The 23,675-nt window shown below is 38.1% G+C and overlaps 1 pseudogene; it reads left to right on the top strand.

Annotated features, from left to right (window-relative positions):
* Nucleotides 1-23,350, top strand: part of LOC102826822 — a 28,431-nt pseudogene extending 5,081 nt beyond the window's left edge.
* The last annotated feature ends 325 nt before the right edge of the window (nt 23,351-23,675 follow it).

Raw genomic sequence — 23,675 nt, 5'->3', positions numbered from 1 at the left:
TTGCAATGATTACAATCTCCTCCGTACATCATCATTCAACAGCATTTGCTTTCTATTCCTTCTGGTCATTTCCTTTTGTTGTTGTTGTTTTTTTTTGGGGGGGGAAGATGTACATAAAAACACTCAGGAATATATAATCATTTAAACAGCCAAAGGGCACATTCTGCAAGCCTGCCTCCTGGCCACCAGCACCTGGCTGCCAGCACACAGCCTTTCCCTTTCTATGAGTCTAGAGTCCTCAACTGCTTTATTTCTCCATGCCCTCATCTCTGTCTCCATCTCTGGTGTCACTGCTTCGCTGGATAGGGTTCACATTCCACTCATGTTCTTCTCACAGGGTTGGTTTTGTGGAATGAAAATCTCAGTGCCTATTTCTTGTGTGTGTGTGTGTGTTTAATAAATTACTTAATAAGAGTAGCTTTGTGGTTGACAGATTTCCATCTTTATTTAGAGAACAAAACCAAAGCATGATTTTTATTTCAAATAGAGGTTTGAAACAAAGAGACTTTAGAATTTTTAAAACAAGTTGAACGAGTCATACCAAAATTGGTCTTGAAAAATATGTAGATTATTAACTAGTATTTAACAGTGCTTATATTATTCCTATACATGACAATTGTATGGAACTGTATTATATATAATTTTAGTGCCTTTTCTTTCTTTAGTTCTTCTTACTGAGAGAATGGACTTCATTGTCAACATACAAGCAGCAATCTAGAACGTGGCCTGAGGATGTTTAGGGCAGCTAATAAAAAGGCCAACCTGTTTTACTGCATGAGTTTATTTCCATCAAGAGTTTTGTGCATTTTATTACTTATGTGAAAAGAGTAGCTTCCTTTTCCCTTCCCATTAATCCAGTGGTTCTCAAACCAGGGGGTGAAGGGAGTTGTCCCCTAAGGAAAGGACAATTGGCAACTGTCTGCAGACATTTCTGATTGTCACATAGGAGAGTGCTACTGGCATCTAGTGGATACAGGCCAGGGATGCTGCTAATCATTCTACGACTCACAGGACAGCCCTCACGACAAAGAATTCTCAGGCCCAAAATGCAAAGAGTGCCTATGTGGAGAAACCCTACGTTAATCCAAGTTTGGCCTTTGATGAATTTAAGAATGGAAATGAGCCTTCCCCCACCACCACCCCCAAGATCCTCTTTAAATGTATTAGAAGGCTCTATTCTCTGCTTCTTCTACAACTTTGCCTGTAAAAACAGGGCAAATGGGGCTCCTATTATGTGTGAATAAATAAAAGTCTAACCTCACAATCTGGTGTCATAGGTACATATTATGTGGCCAAAATTTGTCAATTAAAGATTAACAAAATTCATTCTCAGTCCCAAGAAACCATAAGATAAAGATGGACCTAATTGTAACTGAGCAGAAAGAGAATGAATATTTTTATTAAGGGGTATCCTTAAAGCAATAGCTTTCAGAGCATTATAAGAGTCTTAACAGACTTTTCCTGGGTCATGACATGACCGAACTGTGAGATCCAGGAAAATTTAATAGACTTAAGAGAAAAGCTGGACTTTATATCTCCTAAAGATACAACCTAGATACATTGAGATGCTCATCTGTGCAGGGTTTGGGATCTCATATATTCTTACCAGCTGTTTTAAAGAATTTCAGTGCTTAAAGATTTAGCTTACAGCATGTCCCCTATTATTTATTATGACTAATACGTGAATTAAAGGAACAACTTTGCTCTTGATCTAGAAACACAATGATTTTTATATCTCAAGAACAGTAATGGTAGCAAAGAACATGCTATCTGTTTTTTTAAATGCTTATCATAAAGGTTGAGCCCTGGTGGGGTAGTGGGTTACATGTTGGGCTGTTAACCACAAGGTCAGGAGTTCAAATCTACCAGCTGGTCCTCGGGAGAAAGATGAGGCTTTCTGTTTCCATAAAGATTTATAGCCTCAGAAAACCTATACAGGATTTCTGCAATTAACAAGCACACAACAACAATGACATTCATAAAGGTTTGATTAAGAATTTGATTTGTGCTTCGGAAATGGCCACTGGACTTTCAACCAGATTAAAATTTCATTCGTTCAGTTTAAGTATTCTTAAACATTAACTTTTAGGTTGCCAAATAGTCCACAAGAAACAACTATATTTACCCACCCAATTTTGTAACACATTCACTATAAATATGAAATTTAGGACATATCTCACTATTATACAGTCAAATTGCTTAATGTAGAAAAAGAGATTTAAGATATATTTATAATCAGGACTAACACTCATCTGTCAGTTTGTTGTACTGAAATGGCTGACATGCTCCTGTGATTCTGGAAGCTATGCCACGTATATTTTAAATACCAGCAGCACCACCTGTGGTGGACAGACTTCAGCTCAGCTTCTAGAATCTGACTAGGAAGAAGTAGAGACAGACTACTTCTCAATAGTTGTCATTGTTGTTGTTAAGTGCCATTGAGTGGGTTCTGACTCATAGCAACGCTGTATAGGATTTCCAAGGAGCTGCTGATGAATTTGAATCACTGACTTTGCAGTTCAAGCCAACCTTGCAATTCAGTGCCTTAACACGCAGCATCACAACACAAAACATGGCATCAGGATTGGAATGAGACTAATTAACAACCTGCAATATTCAGATGATACAATCTTGCTTGCTGAAAGCAAAGATGACTTAAAATACTTACTGATGAAGATTAAAGACCACAGTCTTCAGTATGGGTTGCACCTGAATGTAAAGAAAACAAAAATCCTCACCAATGGACCAATAAATAACATCAAGACAAATGGAGAAAAGATTGAATTTGTCAAAGGGTTCATTTTGCTTGGATCAACCATCAACAATCATGGAAGCAGCAGTCAAGAAATCAAATGTTATATTGCCTTTGTTAAGTCTGCTACACAAGATCTCTTTAAAGTGTTCAAGAACAAAGGTGTCATTTTGAGGATTAAGATGTTCCTGACCCAAGCCATAGTATTTTCAATAGCCTCATATGCATGTGAAAGTTGTAACATTGAATAAGGAAGACTTTAGAAGAAGAATCGATGCATTTGAGTTATATTATTGGAGAAGAATATTCAAAGTATCATGGACTGCCAGAAGAACATACAAATTTGTACTGGAAGAAATATAGCTAGAATGCTCTTTAGAAGTCAAGATGGCCAGATATTGTCTCTTATACTTCAGACACATTATCAGGATGGATCAGTCCTGGAGAAGAACATCATGCTTTGTAAAGTGGAAGGTCAGCAAAAAAGAAGACCCCAATGAGATGGATTGGCACAGTGGCAGCAGCAATGTTCTCAAACACAGCATTGATTGTGAGATTGGTTCAGGACTGGGCAGGGTTTCGTTCTGCTGTGCATAGGGTCAATATGAGTCACTATCGACTCAATGGCACTTAAGAAAACAATACATAATATTCAGGAAAACTTTCTTGTAATTCTTGAACTACACATGTGTATAGTCATGTAGCTATCACTGAAAAATAACATGTATATTAGATCCAGAAATGTTGGTCAGCGACATGTGACAAGATTGTGAAATAATATAGTCTTTCACTTACTAAACCTTGTTTTGTTTTTTTTCCCCCCTTAGCATAAATGTGAATTTGTAAACTTTTCCTGTGACATAAAAGCAGGAAGAGAATTTCTTTCATTGTTTAATATTGGATATTGCTGTTGACAAGAGTGCTTGGGAATAAATGATAAATATATACTCACTGACATCAATTGGAGAGTAGGAGATAAAGTATGTGGTATTTATTATACTTTAAATTTTTATTAAATAATAAACCATATTTAAATAAGTCAACACATACATAGATTTTTATATTTATACATTTTTAGGTTTTAAAATGTGAAGAAACAATTACAGTACATAATTCGAGAATCTTTGGCAGATAACCTAAGATATATACATAGAGAGAGAAAGAGAAAAAAAGAGTCCTGATGTGGCTCTGTGTGCTAATTTGTCAGACTGCAAAGTCATTTGAACTGCAAGGTTCAAACTTGCCAGCTGCTCCTTGGAAACCCTATACAGGGTCACTATGAGTTGGAACTGACTCAATGGCATCTAACAACAACAACATACACATATATATATATGGATATACACTGTTATTGTTAACTGCCATTAACAACAACATTTAACAATGGCATTTAACAACAACAATAATGTATTTTCAGTGGAATGCTGAGAATTTATTCACGAAGTCTATCATCCCAAACCCCTAGTTCCAGGAAACAGAGTGGAAAGATGTTGCCAGGCCAGCTCACCATTACTCCCTACTCCATGAGGAAGATCCTTGCATACTTCTATAGAAAATCCAAAGATGACTACAGTAGTCATCCAGAACAGTCAACATCATTATAGATTCTCATCTCTTCGAGGCTAAAAGACAACACATGTGCCTTCTGACACTGGGAAGCTTTGTGTGCACGGTGAGAAGTGTCTAGCCATAGTTGTAAGGCTATGTGAAAACCCTCTGCTGAAGCCCTGTGGTCCGCTCTGCCTTAATCAGATGTAAGGTTACTAGAACTACTCCATCTTTTCCATACTATATCTATGTATGTATAAAATTATATATGTATATACATACATATATATATATATATAATTTCAAAAACAGAATTATAATACATGGAGTCCCAGGTTATAGATTGTTCATTAAAGAACATGACTCCATTGGAACTTGGGGGGCTGTTACTATATGCTAGTAAAATATTTAAAACTATTAATACATTAATATTAAAAGTTATTAATATGAGATTGATGGCTCACTGAAAATCATTAAAAAGAAGAACAGTCACTAAAAATGGTCTCTGAAATACAGACGTCTAGGATCTTACTGGAGTGCCTGACTGTGCAAATAGTTAACCTATTTGGCTACTACCTGAAATGTTGGAAGTTCAAGCCCACCCAGAAGGTCCACAGAAGAAAGGCTTGATCATAAATTTTCAAAAAAAATTAACCATTGAAAACCCTATCACATATGAATTGAAGTTAACTCCGAAACAACGGATACTAGCAGAACTCTACTAGGCTTCTTCACCAAAGCAACTCTCAGTGTTTGCAAACACAGAAGCAACCATGAACAATCCGTGGAATCTCTTCTTAATTCATCAAGAGTCGGGGAGAGATGAGAACTGCTTGAGACAGGCCCCTCTGCATTGTTTCTTGATCTAAGTACCAACTTCCTAACAATGTCTGAAGATATTTCTGACAACTTGGGAGTTATCAAGTAGAGTGGGGCTGGGAGGATGAGACTCAGCAGAAAAGGTGGTGCTCCTAAAACCTTTCTGTACAAGTCAGTTCATGATAGCTCTGAGGAGGGCAACTCTATTGACTTATTAACATCAATTAACATCAGCAGACAGTAAAGCAACAGTGGGGCTAACACTTATTGACTTCATGACGTACCATTATAAGAGCATGTCACCCTGAAGCGTGGTTTCTACCATCAATTATCATAATGCTCAGAAACCCCTGACTGGCAGGAATTTTGATTAAGGACTCTAGTTCTCTTACAAAACATTTTCAATATTTGCCATGTATGGATTCACGATTTGTAACTGCACTTTCTTTCCAGCCTCTTGATTCATCACCTAGTCCATGATATTGTCCTAAATCTACTGAGGATCTGACACTCAGCTCATAAAGTTTCTCTCCTCTTCAACTCCTAAAATAATCTTAAGTTAATGATGAAATGCTGTCATTGTCACACTCCTATCCCTAACTACTCACGGTTCTAACACTTGCCAATGGTGCCTACTGTAAGCACTTGTGAATCCAGTAGGGTCTAACCAGATATGCTAGGAAGTTACTGATGTAAGGAGCAGCCCTCAGCCAAAAAGAGAATTTTAGAGGTAAATATACTCGGTTTCAGTGGATAGCTGTGAGGCCTCTTCATGTACTGTCTCACAGAATTACCAGTCAAATTGAGCTCCTGCTCAAAGTTGTTATTGTTGTTAGCTGCCATCGATTCAGCGCCAGAATCATGGTGAATCCAGACATAGTCAAAGGAAATGCTGCTAACCATCCCCATGATCAGCTGAGGATCCGACAATCATGATCCATAGGGTTTCACTAGTTGATTTTCAGAACCAGATTACCAGGTCTGTCTTCTTAGTCTACATCAGTCTAAAAGCTCTGCTGAAGCCTATTCAGCATCACAGCAACACACAAACCTCCACTGCTTGGCTATAGTTGTGCTTCAGGTCCATTGACTTCTTTTATTGACTTTCTTCCCTTCCCGCTATCATTTCCCCATTCTTCTACTGGTGTTTCGTGGCAAAACCTCCCAAGTAAACTTCAAACACTCTAATTTTTTGATCTATGAGGTTAAGTCAAAGTATCTTACTACAAAATCATAGAAACCTTTATTAGACAAAAATATCAAAATGTGAAGCTACAGTTTCTCAACATCTCCTCCATATAAATCTGTCACTTCCAAAGGCAGGACTTTCTTCTCTTTAACCCTCCTCTGAAGAGTTCTGCGCTCTTCAGTTTAAATCATGTCAAAATAGCAATTTTGATATAGTATAAATTGAAGAACATAGGATTCTTTGAGTTTTGGAAACAAAAAGAAGGGGTTGTAGATGGATGGGATAAGGTTTCCCAATGAAATCCTTGTAGGACAAAACTTGTTAACCTTGAAGAGGTTTGCATTCTCATGATGAAAAAGAATATATATTGGGGCAAATTTCCTGGCCTTTTAGTCACCAATTTCAGTGTTCTTAAAACTTGTTCATAATAAGCCTTCATGATCACCCTGTGTTCTTTACTAGCTTTTCCCTGAATTGTGAAATCCTTAACTTTATAATTCAGTTATTCAAAGAAATCTACATAACCACTTCTCTAGGTTGTTGTTGTTAAGTTCCGTCGAGTCAGTTATGACTCATGGTCACCTGAGGAGCAACTACTGAGTTGAAACTGATGACTTCTCAGTTCAAGCTAACCTTTAGCGCTATACCAGGAGTCCTAACCTAAGTTTATTCTTTGAACTTAATACTAACGGTGTTGAGTTTCCTCCCTACTTGGTGTTATTTTCTCTGTATCTGTACTTATTGTCAGTCAGTTTAATTACACTCTCTGGCATCATTGTCAGAGTACTGGTGTGGTGCTGTAGGATAAGCACTGGGCTGCTAACCGAAATGTCAGCGGTTCATATACACCAGCTACTCCTCTGAAACCCTGTACGTGGTTGCTATGAGTTGGAACACACTTGACAGCACTTAACAATGGCAGCAGCATGGTTGTCTGTTCCCTTAACTCTTTTACCACTATCTAAAATCTGACTTTGAAAATTTTTTGTCATAGATAAACCCATCCATCCTATTAAGATGCCAACTTTTCAACTCCAATCTTACCCACATCCTCAGTGCATTCCAACTATGCAAACCTTCCATTATTCACTAAAAATGCCCTTTTTTGTTTGTTTAAACTCACATCACTGTTTTCATGCTCCTAGTGTATTCTTCCAGTCTTTGGAACTCTTTCTCCTTCCCAACGTAAAAGTCAACCCCTCATTGGGGCCTTCCCTTACATTTTCAGATGGAATTAATTATTGTCTATTATGGCTTCCCTACCACTTATATATAAGTGTTAGAACAATCATCACATATAATTATAATTCTTTCTATGTTTGCCTTCTCAACCAGAATGCGAACATCAGGACAAGGATGGTCTTTAAACAGCAATATCCTGACCTCATAGCTAGAATGGCTGAAAGATAGCAATTAGTGATTTAATATAAGTTAAATGAATTTGGGTTTGGGTTTGGGTATTATAAAGTCCCAAATCCTATTTTCCTAATATCTGATCTTATTTTTACAGAATGCAAATTTTTTTCCAGTTTTTTCTGTGGGATGTGGTTGCTATGAAGTCCTATACAATAGTTTATAACAGGTTGGCATGTGTCATCCCAAGTTCTGACATGATTAGTCTGCTGGTAGCTTCTGCCCACACGTCTTCTACCTCAGCTAGGTGTTTGCAATTACAAACTCAGCCCAGATTGACACTAGTCTGATTGATGTCTGCCACCACAGAAACCATGAAACGGCTTTGGGTCAAATTTGATCTGCTATATCTCAGGCACTGTCCTACCTCCAGACTTTTTTTTTTTTTTTTTAGGCAAACAGTAGATGGCCTGATGATTTAAGCCACTGTTTACCTGGCTTTTAATTAACTGTAGCTGAAAGAAACCCTGTATGACAAACATATGAGATAATAGTTTTAAATCGAATTAAAGGAAGGACACGCATTATTTAGGGAGGAAGAATGGAAGAAAGGGTGGAGAAAGAATGAATGTGAAGGAGAAGTGAGAAGTGAGGAAGAATTAACCTATAAAGTCTAATTTGACATTGACAAATCTTAAGCAGAATATTAAATAAAATAGAGGCATGGTTTGGTGAAAAGGAGGACAGATCATACTTGAATGGACATATTCAGTGACTTAGAAATAGGGAAGTAAACAGGAATGAATTTTCCTATAGAAACAATTTGGAACACAAGTATACACGAGTTAACAGTTTCTGAGTAATGCTGAGAGACAGTGCCTTAGGGACATACTATCAACATACCACCAATGCATGCATGCTGTGTGCATAAAACAGAATTGTATTATTCTGATGGTTCCATCAAATTGTAGCATGACTTATGGTTTGTCACTTAATGATGCTCAGTGGCTTCATTTGGGGGTTAGGAGAATGAGTCTGAAAACTCAAGGTCCTCATGGTTCTGAAGTTAAAGCCTTTTTTCCTGCAAATTCTATCTTAATGTTGTTATATTTTATGAGTCTTTGTTTTAAAAATATGCTAACTAAAGCTTTAAAAAGTTACAAAAGTATGAGTGGGACATTGCAGGTTATTAATAAAAAATATATATTTTATATTTAAAAAAAATTAATCAAAATTGGTAGTCACCAAGAGAGTTCCACAACTCTTCTGGGCTTCAGTATTTAGTGTCTAATGCATCAGATCTGTTCTTGAGATGATCTCTAAATTCAGGTGGAATATATTCAAGGTCATATTTTAGCTGTCATGGTAATTGCAATGAAGAAGTCATTGGTCATGCAAAATTCTATTATGGGATCTCTAGCATCATTTGGCTCACAGTCCAGTGCTTATCTTATAGAGCTATCCTGCTCCCATAATAGTATAATTTGACAAAATGCAAAAATTTGCAGGTATACTGGTTGTATGAAGAATAACCATGGGAACGAATAATTCTCAGCACAGTCATGTGATAAGGTGGAGGGTATAAAAGTGGGTATAAGTTAGAAACAAAAGTCTGTTTCCTGGAAATGTTCACAGACAACTTCCTATTTGCTAGTTATTGCCGAAAAGATTGGCTACACACTGACTTTCTGATTTGTACTTTGGTAAAGCTTCCCTAAAGTTTTAACTTGTTTATTTATGAGTTCCTTGATTGGTATTTTGCAAATGCACCTGTCCTGGTGGTCTTGGGAAACATTCCCTTCCTCTTAAAATACAACAAAAATAAAGAACAAATCAGAGTCAACACGGACCATTTCCAAAAAAAGCATTTTCATTATCCCATGGTCATGGTTTGAAAGACTGTCAGTTTTCCTCAGAATTGATCTCAATGCAATGACAATGAAAATTCCAATAGGTGTGTATGAAAATTGACAATTCAATTCCAACATTTATATGAAAATGCAAAGGACCAATAATAACTTATGTTTGTTTGGAGAAGAAAATAATTGGAATCTTCGACTGCCAGATATCAAGACTTACAGTGAAGCTATCATGTGGCACCTTAGGATAAGCACTCAACTGCAAGGTCGGTTTGAATCGCAAGGTTGGCAGTTCAAACTTATCAGCTGCTCCTCAGAAACCCTATACAGGGTCATTATGAGTCAGAACTGACTGGATGGCACTTAACAACAACAGTCATAATTAAGACAATGTGGTATTAAAACAAAATTAGTCTGCAGAACAGAATGCAATCTTCAGTTACGGAACTACACATATATGATTACCTGATTTATAGCAACAGTGACAAATGCAGTGAAGAGGAAAAAAGACAGTCTTTTCAATAAATGATGCTAGAGCCATCTGGCTATCCATGTTGTTGTGAAGCTCCGGAGAGTCGGTTCCAACTTACAGTGCCTCTATTAGGGTTTTCAAGGTTTTAAATCTTCTCAGGAGCAGAAAGTCTCATCTTTCTCCCTCTGAAAGGCTGGTGGGCTCTAATGGCACATCTTGTGGTTTACTGGTCCAGTGCTTATCATATGGAGCCACCGTGATCTCTAGAGCAACTGGCTATCCATGAAAGAACACATTTTATCTTGACCCTTATTTCACACTATACTCATGTTGTTAAGTGCTGTCGAGTCAATACTGACCCATAGTGACCCTGCATAGGGTTTCCAAGGAGCAGCTGTTGAGCTTGAACTGCTGACCTTGCAGTCTGACGCATTAGCCCACAGCGGCACACCAGTAAACCTAAATGTGATACACAAATCAGTATGCTTTCTAGAAGAAAGCAGGAGGCTATCTCTAAAGGCTTGTTTGGCATAGGCAAAAATTTAAAAATAGAACATAAACAGCACTGACCATAGAAGAATGGAATTCTGGTGTGGTGATTAGTTCTACAGGCTAATGCACTGGACTTCAAGGCTGGAGGCTGAAACTTACCAGTTACTCCTGAAAACCCTATACAAAGTAACTATGAGTCAGAATTGACTTGAGGGCACTTAATGACAGAAGAATAATTTGAAAAATTGAACTATATAAAACAGCAAAATTCTCTTTGTTGAAAGGCAGAATTAAGAGAATGGAAAGGCAAAGAACCGAGTGGGACCAGATGGTTTTCAATATATAAAACTTAAAACATATCACATTCAAAATACATGATGAAAACTAAAATCAATAAAGAAAAGACAGTCAATGCAAAAGAAAAAAATGGGCAGGACACTTACATGGACATCTCTCAATAGAAAATAAGTAATAAGAAATAATAAAAATGAACCTGAGGAATAGTTGATAACATGGATAAACCTGGAGGACACTAGGCTGAGTGAAATAAGTCAACCACAAAAGGACAAAGATTGTATGAGACCACTACTATAAAAAGTCATTGAAGGTTTTCACACTAACAAAAACATTCTTTCATGGTTACCAGGAATGGAAGAAGAAGGGAGAGGAAATTACTAATTAGAGGATAGGCATATTAATTTGAGTGAATGGGAAGGCTTCATAAATAAATGGATAAGAATGTAATCAAATAAGAGAATATTCAAAGCTGACAAATTACTAACTCACACTCACTACTAAGTTATGGAGCCTCAAGACAGTATTCTAGAAGAATTAAATAAAAATATGATAACTATGTCACAAGGAATAGAGAATCTCAATAACGAAATGTTGTTGTTGTTGTTATGTGCCGTGGAGTCGGTTCCGACCCATAGCGACCCTGTACAGGGTTTCCGAGGCTGTAGATCTTTACGGGAGCAGAAAGCCTCATCTTTCTCCCGCGGAACAGCTGGTAGTTTAGAACTGCTGACCCTGAGGTTCACAGCCCTATTCGTAACCACTATGCTACCAGAGCTCCTATAACGAAATAAAAACTATTAAATAGATGCGAAAGGAAATTGAAAAATACAAGTACTGAAATGAATGATTCACCTGGAGGACTCAATTAAACATTTGAGATGACAGAGGAGTGAGTTAATGAACTGAAAGTGGAAGACTGTGAAATAATATTCTTAATGTTCTAAAGAAAATAATCCTGTCTTAAAAGCTGAATATAAACAAAAACATTATTGAGGAGTTAAAGTATAATAAAGTTTCTTCAGGCACAAAACAGAAAGAGAGAGAAAAGCATCCTATAATTCATACTTTACACAAGAATTAATTAACATGAATCACTAATCTAAATGTGAAAATTGTATTGTTGTAGATAGAATTGTGTCCTGTCAAAATATTAGAATTCTAACCCCCATACCTGTGGAAGTAACCCTATTTGAAAATTAGGTTCTCTTTGTTATGTTAATGAAACCATATCAGCATAAGATGTATTTTAAACTTAATCATTTTTTTAGATAAAGAGCAGATTAGAAGTAGAGACAAACAAGCATAAGTGGGGGGAAAAAAAAAGATGCTACTGGATATTTCCAAGGAACACTCAAAAGAATTGCCCCACCCCAAGAGAGGACGGAAAGAGAGCGCGTTCCTTTTAGAACCAGCCCTGAATTCTCACTTCTATCCCTATAAACCGTGAGAAAATACATTTCTGCTTGTTAGAGCCATAAAAAAGAAAATAAAAGAAAATAGCCAAGCAGCCAACAAATACACTAACGGCATTTAAACTCAAAAGCTCTGGTAGCGTAGTGGTTACAAATCGGGATGCGAACTGCAAGGTTAGCAGTTTGAAACTACCAGCTGCTCCGCGGGAGAAAGATTAGGCTTTCTACTCCCGTAAAGATTTACAGCCTCGGAAACCCTGTTCAGGGTCGCTATGGGTCGGAACTGACTTGACGGCACTTAACAACAACTCACCAGGGTAATGCAAAGTAAAACCGGAATGAGAAACCATTTTATACAATGTATTATTGTTAAGCGCTGACATGTCAGTTTTAACTCATAGCCACACTGGTGGCTAGCATTCCAGTGCTTACCCTACAATCCCACACCAGAACTCTTTACTTATACTAGAATGACTAAAATGGAAAACAAAACAAAAAACAAAACCCTGACAATATAAAGTATTAACTAGCATAAGGAGCAACTGAAATTCTCAGGTAATGTTGATAAATAAATTTTTGTTGTTGTTAAGTGCTGTTGAGTTGATTATGATCCATAGAGACCCTGTATAGGGTTTCTGAGGAGCAGCTGGTGAGCTTGAACCTCAGACCTTGCAGTTCAAACTGTTTTGCAGTCTGGTGCATTAACCCACAACGCCACACCAGGACTTCCGATAAATAAATACTTGGTAGTATATTATAGGAGTTCCTGGTGTGATGCTGTAGGATAAACACTGGATTCAAGGTTGGTTTGAGCCACAAGGTCGGTGGTTCAAATTCACCAGCAGCTCTTCAGAAACCTTATACGGGGTCAGTGTGAGTCAGAACTGACTCAACGGCACTTAGCAACAAGAAGTATATTATAAATTGGAGATCTGGTGTGCTGCTGCAGGATAAATACTAGATTTCTAACCACAAGGTTGGTGGTTCAAGCCCACCAGCTGCTCCTTGGAAACTCTATACAGGTCACTATGAGTCAGAATTGACTCAACGGCACTTAATAACATCGTGTTATATAAATTTAGGCATAAACACATTCAATGATGTTGCAATTTCACTCCTGGATACATGTGAAACATATTTTTTTCTCCAATATATATGTACAAGAATATTCCTAGCAGTACTTTGTAATAGCAGAGATTTTGAAGCAACACATATGTTTATCAATAATTATAACAGATAAATAAGTTGAGGAATATATAGACAATGGTGGTGGTTGCGTGTCACTGAGTCAGTTCTGCCTCATAACTGCCCTGTATAGGGTTTCCAAGGCTGTAAATCTTTACAGGAGCAAAAAGCCTCATAGTTTTCAGAAGAGTAACTGGTAGATTGGAACTGCTGACCTAGCAGTTAGCAGCCCAGCTCATCATCCACTGCGCTACCAGAGCTCCTTTAGCTAGTCAACGTTGTTGTTAAGTGATGTTAAGCTGATTCTGACTCATAGCGACCCTGTACAAGGTTTCCAAGGAGCAGCTGGTGAGATTGAACCACCAACTTTGTAGTTCACAGTCCAGTGTTTACCTTATAGCACCACAGCAGGACATAGGATAAGCATTGGACTACTAACCATAGTTTGGCTATTTAAATCCACCAGTTGATCTTTTGGAAATCCTATTTAGGGTTGCTATGCATCAGAACCTTCTGGAAGGCACTTAACACCAACAATTTAGACAATAAATTGTATAATAATGAATAAATGATTGCTGGTCACAACCACATGATGAATGTGTGAATCACATCATGAGTACTGTTTAACAAAAAGCAGTCATCAGAAAGGTAGACCCTGTATCATTCCATTTATAAGGTGTCCAAAAGTGGTATTTAATTAATCCACGGTATACAAGACAAAATAGTGGTCACCTTGGTGGGGATAGTAACTGGGAGTGGGCTTGAGAGGGGCTTCTGGGGAGCTAGTCATTTACTACTTTTTCATCTGGGTGCTGGATACATAGGTATGTCCACTTTATAAAAATTTAGTGTTATACGTTTATGAATTACTTACATTTCTGTGTTATGCTGTACTTCAATGAAAAAAATGTTTATCTATTGATGAATGCAAAGATAGTTCAATTTGGCAATATCTATTAAATTATTTTAATACACAGCCTCGGAAACCCTGTGCAGGGTCGCTATGAGTCGGAACCGACTCCACGGCACTTAACAACAACAACATAGTCTTCAAGTGGGAGACCTAATGGTGCAATGGGTTATGTGGTGGGCTGTTAAGCAAAGGGTCAGCGAGTTGAATCTACCAGCTGCTCCGTAGGAGAAAGATGAGGCTTTCTGAATCCTTAGATTTTTACAGTCTCAGAAAGCCTATAAAAAATTGTTTTGAGTTAGAGCTAAACTCAATAACACACAACAACAAACAACAACATAGTCTTCAAGTAAGGAAGTTTGTTGTTGTTTGTTGTTAGATGCCTTCAAGTTGATTTCAACTCATAGCAATCCCGTGCACAACAGAATGCAACACTGCCCAATCTTGCATCATCCTCACAATTGTTGTTATGCTTGAGTCCATGGCTGCTGTTACTGTGCTAATCCATCTCATTGGGAGATCTTCCTCTTTTTCACCTCCACTTTACCAAGCATGGTGTCCTTCTCCAGGGACCTGTTCCTCCTGTTAACATGTCAGAGGTATGAGAGATGAAATCTGACCATCCTGGCTTCTAAGGAGCATTCTGGTTGTACTTTTTCCAATACAGATGGTTTGCATTTCAGTCACTCCATAGTGCTTTTAATATTTTCCTCCAATACCATAACTCAAATGCATCAATTACTCTAAGACTTTCTTATTCATTGACCAACTTTCACATGCATATGAGGCAATTAAAATAATATGGCTTTGCATCATGAACACCTTAGTCCTCAAACTGATAGCTTTGCTCTTGAACACTTCAAAGAGGTCTTGTGCAAGTTTGCATTAATGAAATTAACCTACAAAAGACTTGCACAGATGTACAGAAATACATTTATTGCTCCATTGATTTCTTCCTACTATTGCCACACTCTCATTTCCCATTTTTATACTACATTTGTCTAATTTCTCCCTACCTTTGTTAACTTTTGGGCGTCTTTGCTGGTCCACTTCCTTTTCTACATTTCTAAAAACAAGAGGGTCCACAGGTCTGCCCTGAACCTTAATTTCTTCCCTCTCATGATCTCTTTTAGTTTCATGGCTTTAAGTGCCATTAGAGGCCATTTCTCCCAATTTTATTTCTCTACTCCATGTTTCTCTCTCAAGCGCTCGGATTATATGCTCATCTTCCTATTTATATTTACTAGCTATTTAATAGCCATGTTGTTGTTGTTAAGTGCCATCTAGTCAATTCCAACTCATTGCGACCCTGTTTAGGGTTTCCAAGGAGCAGCTGGTGGGTTTGAACTGCTGACCTTGGGGTTTCCAGTCCAGTGCTGATCGCACAGCTACATATCAGGAGTTCCGTTTAATAGCTATGTTGTTGTTGGTAAGTGCCATCAAGTCAGTTCCAGCCCATAGCGACCCTGTATAGGGTTTCTGAGGAGCAACTGGTGAGCTTGAACCACCGCCCTTGCAGTTCAAATGGCTTTGCAGTCTGGCGCATTAACCCACAGCGCCACACCAGGACTCTATTTAATAGCTATAGTAAGCTTGATTACATCCAAAATGACACTCCTTATATTCATTTGGTCAAATTCTTTCTTAGCTAGTTTTCTCCATCAAAATAAATTGCACTAAGCAGTTCTAAGTTGTTTGGTCCCTGGTCCCTGCATCATAATACTTTCTTTTTTCAAACTTGTTAATTCAATCCTTCTCCAAGATGAGGTTGTACTCTGTTATTTCCCTTCATCTCCACTCCCATTATTTGAGTCAGCCTACCATTAAATCTCAATTAGGTGATTTAAATAGATTTTTAGCTGGTTTCTCTAATTCAATCCTTGCTCTATTATAGTTTATTTTTTTGGCCAGAGTAATATTTTAAATCATAAACCAGATCATACCACTACCTTCTTTGAAACCTTAAGTGGCTTCCCATTTCTTTTAGAATAAAATGTAGACTCTTTCCCCTGACAGTTTTGAGGGCCCTCCTTCCTGCCTTTTATAGTTTCAGCATGACATGATATGTCTCAGATCACACTATTTGCCTCCTTGCTCTCTGTTCTCTAGCCATACTGGCCTTTCTTTGGTTTCTTAAGCACCCCAAACCCTTTCTCTTCGCTGGATCTTTGCATTTGACTTTCCTTATGCACACAGTGGTCAACTCTTCAGACCCCTAGTTCATTCTCATCCTTGAGTCTTCTGCTTAAATGTTCCCTATGCAGAGAAGTCTGTTCTAGCCCCACTATCTAACATGGTTTCATCAGTTACTCTTGGTATCATTCTTTTATTTTCTGCATGGCATTTATCACTACGCAATTCTTAAATTGAGTATCTATTTATAAAATTTTCTATTTATTTGTGCATCCTCCTGAAAACTCTGTACAAGGGAATGTGGTATACCTGCTTGTTGCTAACCTGATGTCTGCTTGGGGACCTGAGCTACATAAAGTAGTGCATCAGCTTTGGGTCCTTTCTGGTATGAAAATGCATCCACATTGAGCAGCCATTGAGTGACAGTAACTAACATGTTAACTATCTGGATAGCCAGAGTTTTCCCCCAAATTACTATGTTTACATATTTCTCCCTCACTAAAATGCAGGATGAGGGTAAGCACCGTGTTTGTATTGCTCACCAGCACCCAATACAGTTGTTGGAAATAATGAGCTCTCAGAATCTGCTGTTGGATTAAGGAATACATAAGTTGCAATATTATTTGTATTTATGAACACTTTAAAATAACACTATTGAACTGGTTAAATAAACTATGGCATATCCATATAATAGAAACTAAGAAAACATTAAAAAGAATGACATGCATTGTATATACTGAAATGAAAAAACAATCTAAATCATATAGCTGAGAAATTCAGAGAACAATATGCTCAAGAAAATTTTGTAAGAAACTGAAAACAAAATCATATTCTTAGATGACAGAGAAATGAACATAGGAGAGTTCTAGCACCTCGATCAAACCAAAATGTCAAGCTCATTGCTGTTGAATCATATTCATAGAAATCAATTCACACAGAGACCATATAGGACAGAGTAGAACTGCCCCTAGTGTTTTCAAACTGTTATCTTTACAGAACTAAATTGACACATCTTTCTGCTGCAGAGTGGCTGGTAGTTAGCAGCTGAGCACTTAACCTCAACAGGAGACTTCAAATTTTCTACTGCACATGGCTTTCATCTAGGGACATTTTTGCTCCCCAGGAGACTATGGGCAACACCTGAAGATATTTTGGATCATCATAACTTGGGGGAGGAGGTTAGGTGCTATTGTATCATCCTACAATGTTAAGGACAGTTTCCACAACCAAGAATTATTAGCCAATAGTGCTGAGGTGAAGAAACCCTGGGCAAAGAAATACTCTGTCCGTCACTATCTGTCCGTCACTATCTGATGCCTGCTTGAAGAGCTGAGCTGCAAGGAATGGTGGTTTAGCTTCAGGCCTTTTCTGTTTTGTTTTGTTTTTAAATGTGTCTGCATTGAGCAGCTATCATGTGTGACAGTAATTGACATATTTACCAGCAGCTATCAGAACAGTCAGAAGTTTTCTAAGTCACTTAGCCTGAGAAAGTGCCTAATTTTTTTGTAGTTTTCTGCAGACTTCAGGCTTGAGACACATTTCTAACATGTTGTAGGAGGTATTTTCTTTGTGCATGCCCTTCTGCTTTTCTTCTCTGGTGAATAATTAGAAGAATTTATTCTCTGGAGATGTCAAGTAGGCACCTTTCTCATTACCTAAATTCACTTTGAGAAAAATAAATCAGTATACAGATGAAAGTGCAGGAAGTGTCTAAGGGAGTGCTTACTTCAGAAAAATAATTTCTACTATATATAATCAGAGAGATGCTGCAGATTTCTTCAGCTCCTTTCTTTATAATAACTTCTTACATCCACCAAACTATGTTTGAGGTAAAATTTATAACTTGCTAATTTAGAGTGCAAATAAGGATCTCTGCTCTCTAGTATTTTTGTTTGTTTTTCTTTCAATCAATTCAGGCTGTTTCAAGATCATGTGAGGTGGAAGGAGATCATATGTTTCCCAAGATAATGAAGATACCAGGTTGAGAAGAAATAATCTTAACATCTTTTAGATGGCTCTAAAGAGAGGAGTCTTTAGGCAAAGCACTGGACTGCTAACCAAAAGGTCAGTGGTTCAAACCCATCAGCCACTCCTAGGAAACCCTATACAGGGTCACTATGAATTGGAACAAACTCAATGGCACTTAATAACAACAATAAAATGAAGAAATCAGATAGCGCCAGGGAACAAGAAAATCAGGAAATATGACAGGAAGCCTGGAATGGTGTGTCTCCAACTCAATGTTATGTACCCCTGTGTTGATACAGACCATCACAGAACGACTTCCACAAACTGTTAACATCCTATGACTCCACTCTTAGACATGAATAGGGAGTAGAGGGCAAGAAGTCAGAGTTCTATCTTGCAGGAATTTCAAGATCCTCACCTCATGTTTAGGACTCTGAATTGAGGAAGCGCTATAAACTAGCAGCTCTCAATCATTGAAAATTTGCTAACAGGCAAAAAAAAAATTGTGGGATGACCTATCTCTGTTTCTATTTCTTCAAGAAAAAGTATCGTTTTTCATTCTATGATGGCGGGAAAACATTAGAGGTGGTGAATATAGAGGTAGGAGTTTCAGGACCAAATGTCTCTTGGGGTCAACCTGAGCCCCCCATCCCTTTCAGCAGGCCATGGAAGTCTTCAGCACCACAACTTCCTATACATCTTCATTTAAATAGGTCTGGTTCCTGTCCTTCTAAATATAGTGTGGGGAAAAGTTAATCATCAAATAGTGAATGAGAGTAGGTTTTGGAGCCAGGCTGTGTTCAAATCTTAACACCCAGACTATGACAGTATGACCTTGGGAATGTTACTAAATACTTCACTTCAATGTAGGGTTAATGATAGTACCTACCTCTCTGAGTTTGGGAGAAAACTGAATGAGTTAATGCTTGTAAAGCCCTTAGCACAGTACTGGAACATAGTAAAGTCTCAATACAGATTATCTATTGCATTGTCACTATTAAAGATTCTTATAAAACCAAGGTATCCTATTCGTGGTGGCAGATTATGATGATATGGAGGTGAAGTGGGTCTTAGCAATAAAGACTGAAAAGAGATAATGATAAAAAAGAACAACCCTTCCTCTGCCTCAAGGGCTGCTGGACACATTACCGAGTCTACATTGTAGATCTGAGCCTTCCCATCCTACTGCTAGGCCAAGCAGCGTGTTGTTTTTGGTGGTGGTTTTTAGGTTCCATTGAATTGGTTCTAACTCATAGCAACCCAATGTACAACAGAACAAAGTATTGCTTACTCCTGTTTCATTCTCACAGTCACAAAGGGAAAGGAGAATCACACTCAAAATCAGCTCAAGGAGGATTCCTACAATATGGAGGTGACATGCCTCCACCCTTCAGCCTTCTTTATCTTAATCTTACACCAACTATCACTCCTACAACATTCTTGCTTCTTTGCTGGCCACATAGAACTTACTTGCAATGGTCATACAGAGTCACAGACAATACTCACAATTATGGGATTTACTAAGGAGGTAAATGGGGTAAAACTTAGAGTCAGGAACAAGTCAGGATGCAACAGCTTTCCTCTTCTCTGTTATCCTGCAGGCATGCTCCACTCTCAGCCTCAGCCCCACTTTGTTGTTGTTGTTAAGTGCCAGAGAATTGATTCTGACCCATAGCAACTCTGTATAGGGTTTCCAAGGAGCAGCTGGTGAGCTTGAACCACCGACCTTACAGTTCAAACGACTTTACAGTCTGACACATTAGCCCACAGCACCTTATAAAGCTCCTTTGGCACTGTTTGTAAATACCTAAAGGGCACATTCTGCAAGCCAGCCCCTGCCTGAACAAAGACATTCCGGTTTACTTGATCCATGGCCCTGGAAGCCCACTGCTCTGTCTCTCTGTGCTATTGCCTCTGATGCTGCTGTTTTTCCATGTAGGGATCTCACACTCTCCTCATGGTTCTCCTTTTTTGATCATGCTGGAATTGTCTGTTTCTGATTCTGAAATGGCTGCTTTTATCCCATGGTTAGTGGGATGACAGAACTAACCATTCCCCACATTGGAGTCCCATATACCCTAGTTACATGGTCATACATGGTGTAGCATTGTAGAATAAAGCACTGGACTGTAAGGTTGATTTGAACCACAAGGTCAGTGGTTCAAACTCACCAACTGCTCCAAACCCTGTACAGGGTCTGTATGAGTTGCAAATGACTCAATAGCACTTAATAACAGCAACAAAAGCACAATTATTTGATGGGAGTTAAAAAGATCAGGGTATAAGACATATTAAGTAAATTCACTGTATCATAACTTGGGACAAAACTATACCAAATGGGGTATATGAAGACAAGTGATGGGATACATTAACTTCAACACTGCTCACTAACGAGTTCAGTGGGAATGGATTCTAATTACAGGTGGTCAGAGGTTCTATGTTCTATATCGTAATGGATGGTGGTGGTGGTTATGGTCGTGGAGTTGGTTCTGACTCATAGTGACCCTGTATAGGGTTTCTGAGGCTATAAATCTTCACAGCAACAGAACTCCTCATCTTTCTCCCACGGAACCGCTGATAGTTTTGAACTGCTGACCTTGAGATTAGCAGTCCAACTTGTAACCTCTACACTACCAGAGCTCCTTATAGTAATAGGTGTGGAGTATCAACAGAAATCACCTGTTACAGCCAGGTATCTGGCTTATATTTATATCATTCATAACACTTAGTTCAGAGCCAAAATGTACAATAAATAACTCACTGAATTCTTGCTTAACATTCAAAGAAATAAATGTACCTTTGCATCTTCTGATAGGAACATTCATCAGTAATAAATGATCATTATTTTCTGCACACTCTGGTTGAAATTACTTCAGCTGCAAAGTACACCTATTTATATTAATTGATTTCCTTAGTCGTTCTACAGCATCCGTGCTGGAACACACACACGTAGACACCCACGTACAGCACAGACATTCTTACACAGTCACTAGAACATTCACAAAACTTTCAGGATTTACTAGTACTACACAGGAAAGCCCAGGAGAATAAAAACTCATCGTACTATTCAACAAATATTTATACAAGAAATATTTATGTTTTTGAAGACTCACAGAAGATAAATTAGTACTCTTGTCTTCATAGAATTCTCAGTGTGAATTATGACCTTTATTAACTCTCCAACACTCTTCCTTCAATGTTAACCTCTTATGAGTCGTCTCATGAAAAATACCCTGGTCTCATTCATTTCTAATTTGAAGTCATTCTTACCAATGCTTTTCTTTAAAGAAATTTCTTGAATATACGAGCACTTTTCTTTACCCTCTGAATGTAAGTCTAACTGCCAGAATATAAGCACATTCACTATTATTTTTCATGCTCAAGTTTCTTTTCTATCAACCACCTCCTCTGATATCATGACCAGTAGGCAAAACAAAATTTCTAAACGTTTTGTATAAATAGATGGATATAGATAAAGACTGATCCATCTTACTTGGACAGTGCTTTTCATTCTTCTGTGCGTAAGGTCGCTATGGGTTGGTACCAACTCGATGGCACCCAACAACAACAACAACCAATAGTGCTCTGTGGAGGCCAGGATGGCCAAACTAGGTTTCTCATACTTCAAACATAGTTAGGAGGGACCAGTAGCTGGAGAAGGATATTATGTTTGATAAGGTGGAGGGTCAGCGAAAAAGAAGAAGATCCCCAGTGAGATGGATTGGCAAAGTGGCAGCATCATTGGGCTCAAGTGTGGCAACTATTGTGACACTGGCCCAGGACCGGGCAGTATTTCGTTCTGTTGTACATAGGGTGGCTATGAGTTGGTACCAACTTGATGGCACCTAACAACAAACAACAAGAAGCAATATGTGATGCTGGCTATTACAACAAACAACAACAACCAATATGTGATGCTGGCTATTACAATATAAGGCACTTACAGGTCAAAATTGCAAGAGTCGGGGAAGGAAATGGTGAACAAAAGAGGATGGAAACAGCTTCAGACCACACTTTGTGAAACTCTGTGTAAAGGCAATTTTATAATTGATTACTAATTTTGGAAACTATCAGTATTTTTTTTTTGTTGTTGTTGTTAAGTGCCATCGATTTGATTCCGACCCATAGTGACTCTGTATAGGGTTTCCTGGGAGCAGCTGGTTAGCTTGAACCACCGACCTTGCAGTTCAAATGGCTTTGCAGTCTGGCACATTAACCCACAGTGCCATCATTGTTTCTTACAAGTAGCCAATTTCAACATCTCAGAAAATCTCCTGGATAAAGTGAAAAGTAGAAGAGAGAAAAATAGTAAAGAGGCTAAAGTTAACAAATCTAGTGATGCTGACTTGAACATTCAATGAAAAGAAAAATGGTTTCTGGCTTGAAAATAAACCAAAATGCATAAAACAACAAATGATTATGGACTCTTCCCTGTTTTCAGACTCATATATTCTATAAGCCCTAAATAAATAAATTGAACTATAAATCACCTTGAAAAATGGACTTGGAATCTGAGTGGGACTGCATTGCTTGTTTTATCACTTCTTTCTATACTTGATTTGTGTTTAAAGAGATATTTGGCCCTAACAAATTCTTCTAATGGATTTCAAAGTATAGCTCACTAATATACTATGATTTTTAAAAATATGGTTTGAGTGAAGGTTCATCAACCAAATTAGTTTTCCATTCAATAATTTTTACACATTTTGCTTCCAAGCATTAGCTGTGAATCTCTCCATGTAATACACTCTTCCCACTTCCTCCCTGTGTCTCTTCATCCTCCTTTCACATTCCTTCCTATCTTCTGTGCTTAGTTTTAGGGCATATGCTGCCCTTTTGGTCTTGCATGGTTAATTGTTCTGAGGAGTATGATTCTCATGTGTGTTATTTTTCACTTTACAGGCTTGTCTGTTGTTTGGCTGCAACGTGATCCTCAGGAGTGGATTCAGTTCCAGGTTTGAAGGGTATCTAAGGTTTACAGTGTTAGAGATTCCACCAGCCTCTATCAGACCAATAAATATTTTTTATTATTTTGAATTTTTTCTCCATCTTTCCCCCATTCTGTCCAGAACCTTCTGTGGTCAGTAGTGGCAGCCAGGCCTCATCTAGTTCTTTAGGTCTCAAGGCTATGGAGTAAAGCCTGTGGAAGAAAAGCCCACAGGACCTTTATTTGCTGATGGGGCACAACTCAAAATGAAGTGAAACAGCTGTAAACATCCATTGAAAGTTGGAAAAAAGAGGAAGGGTCAGTAGTTGGAAAATATGGCCTTGGTGATAGAAATGATG

The sequence above is a fragment of the Chrysochloris asiatica genome, unplaced genomic scaffold (genome assembly GCF_000296735.1).
Source record: "Chrysochloris asiatica unplaced genomic scaffold, ChrAsi1.0 scaffold00181, whole genome shotgun sequence".
In the NCBI taxonomy this organism is placed as follows: Eukaryota; Metazoa; Chordata; class Mammalia; order Afrosoricida; family Chrysochloridae; genus Chrysochloris; species Chrysochloris asiatica.
Note: the sequence above shows the minus strand (reverse complement) of the source record. Positions and strands in the feature narration are given on the sequence as shown.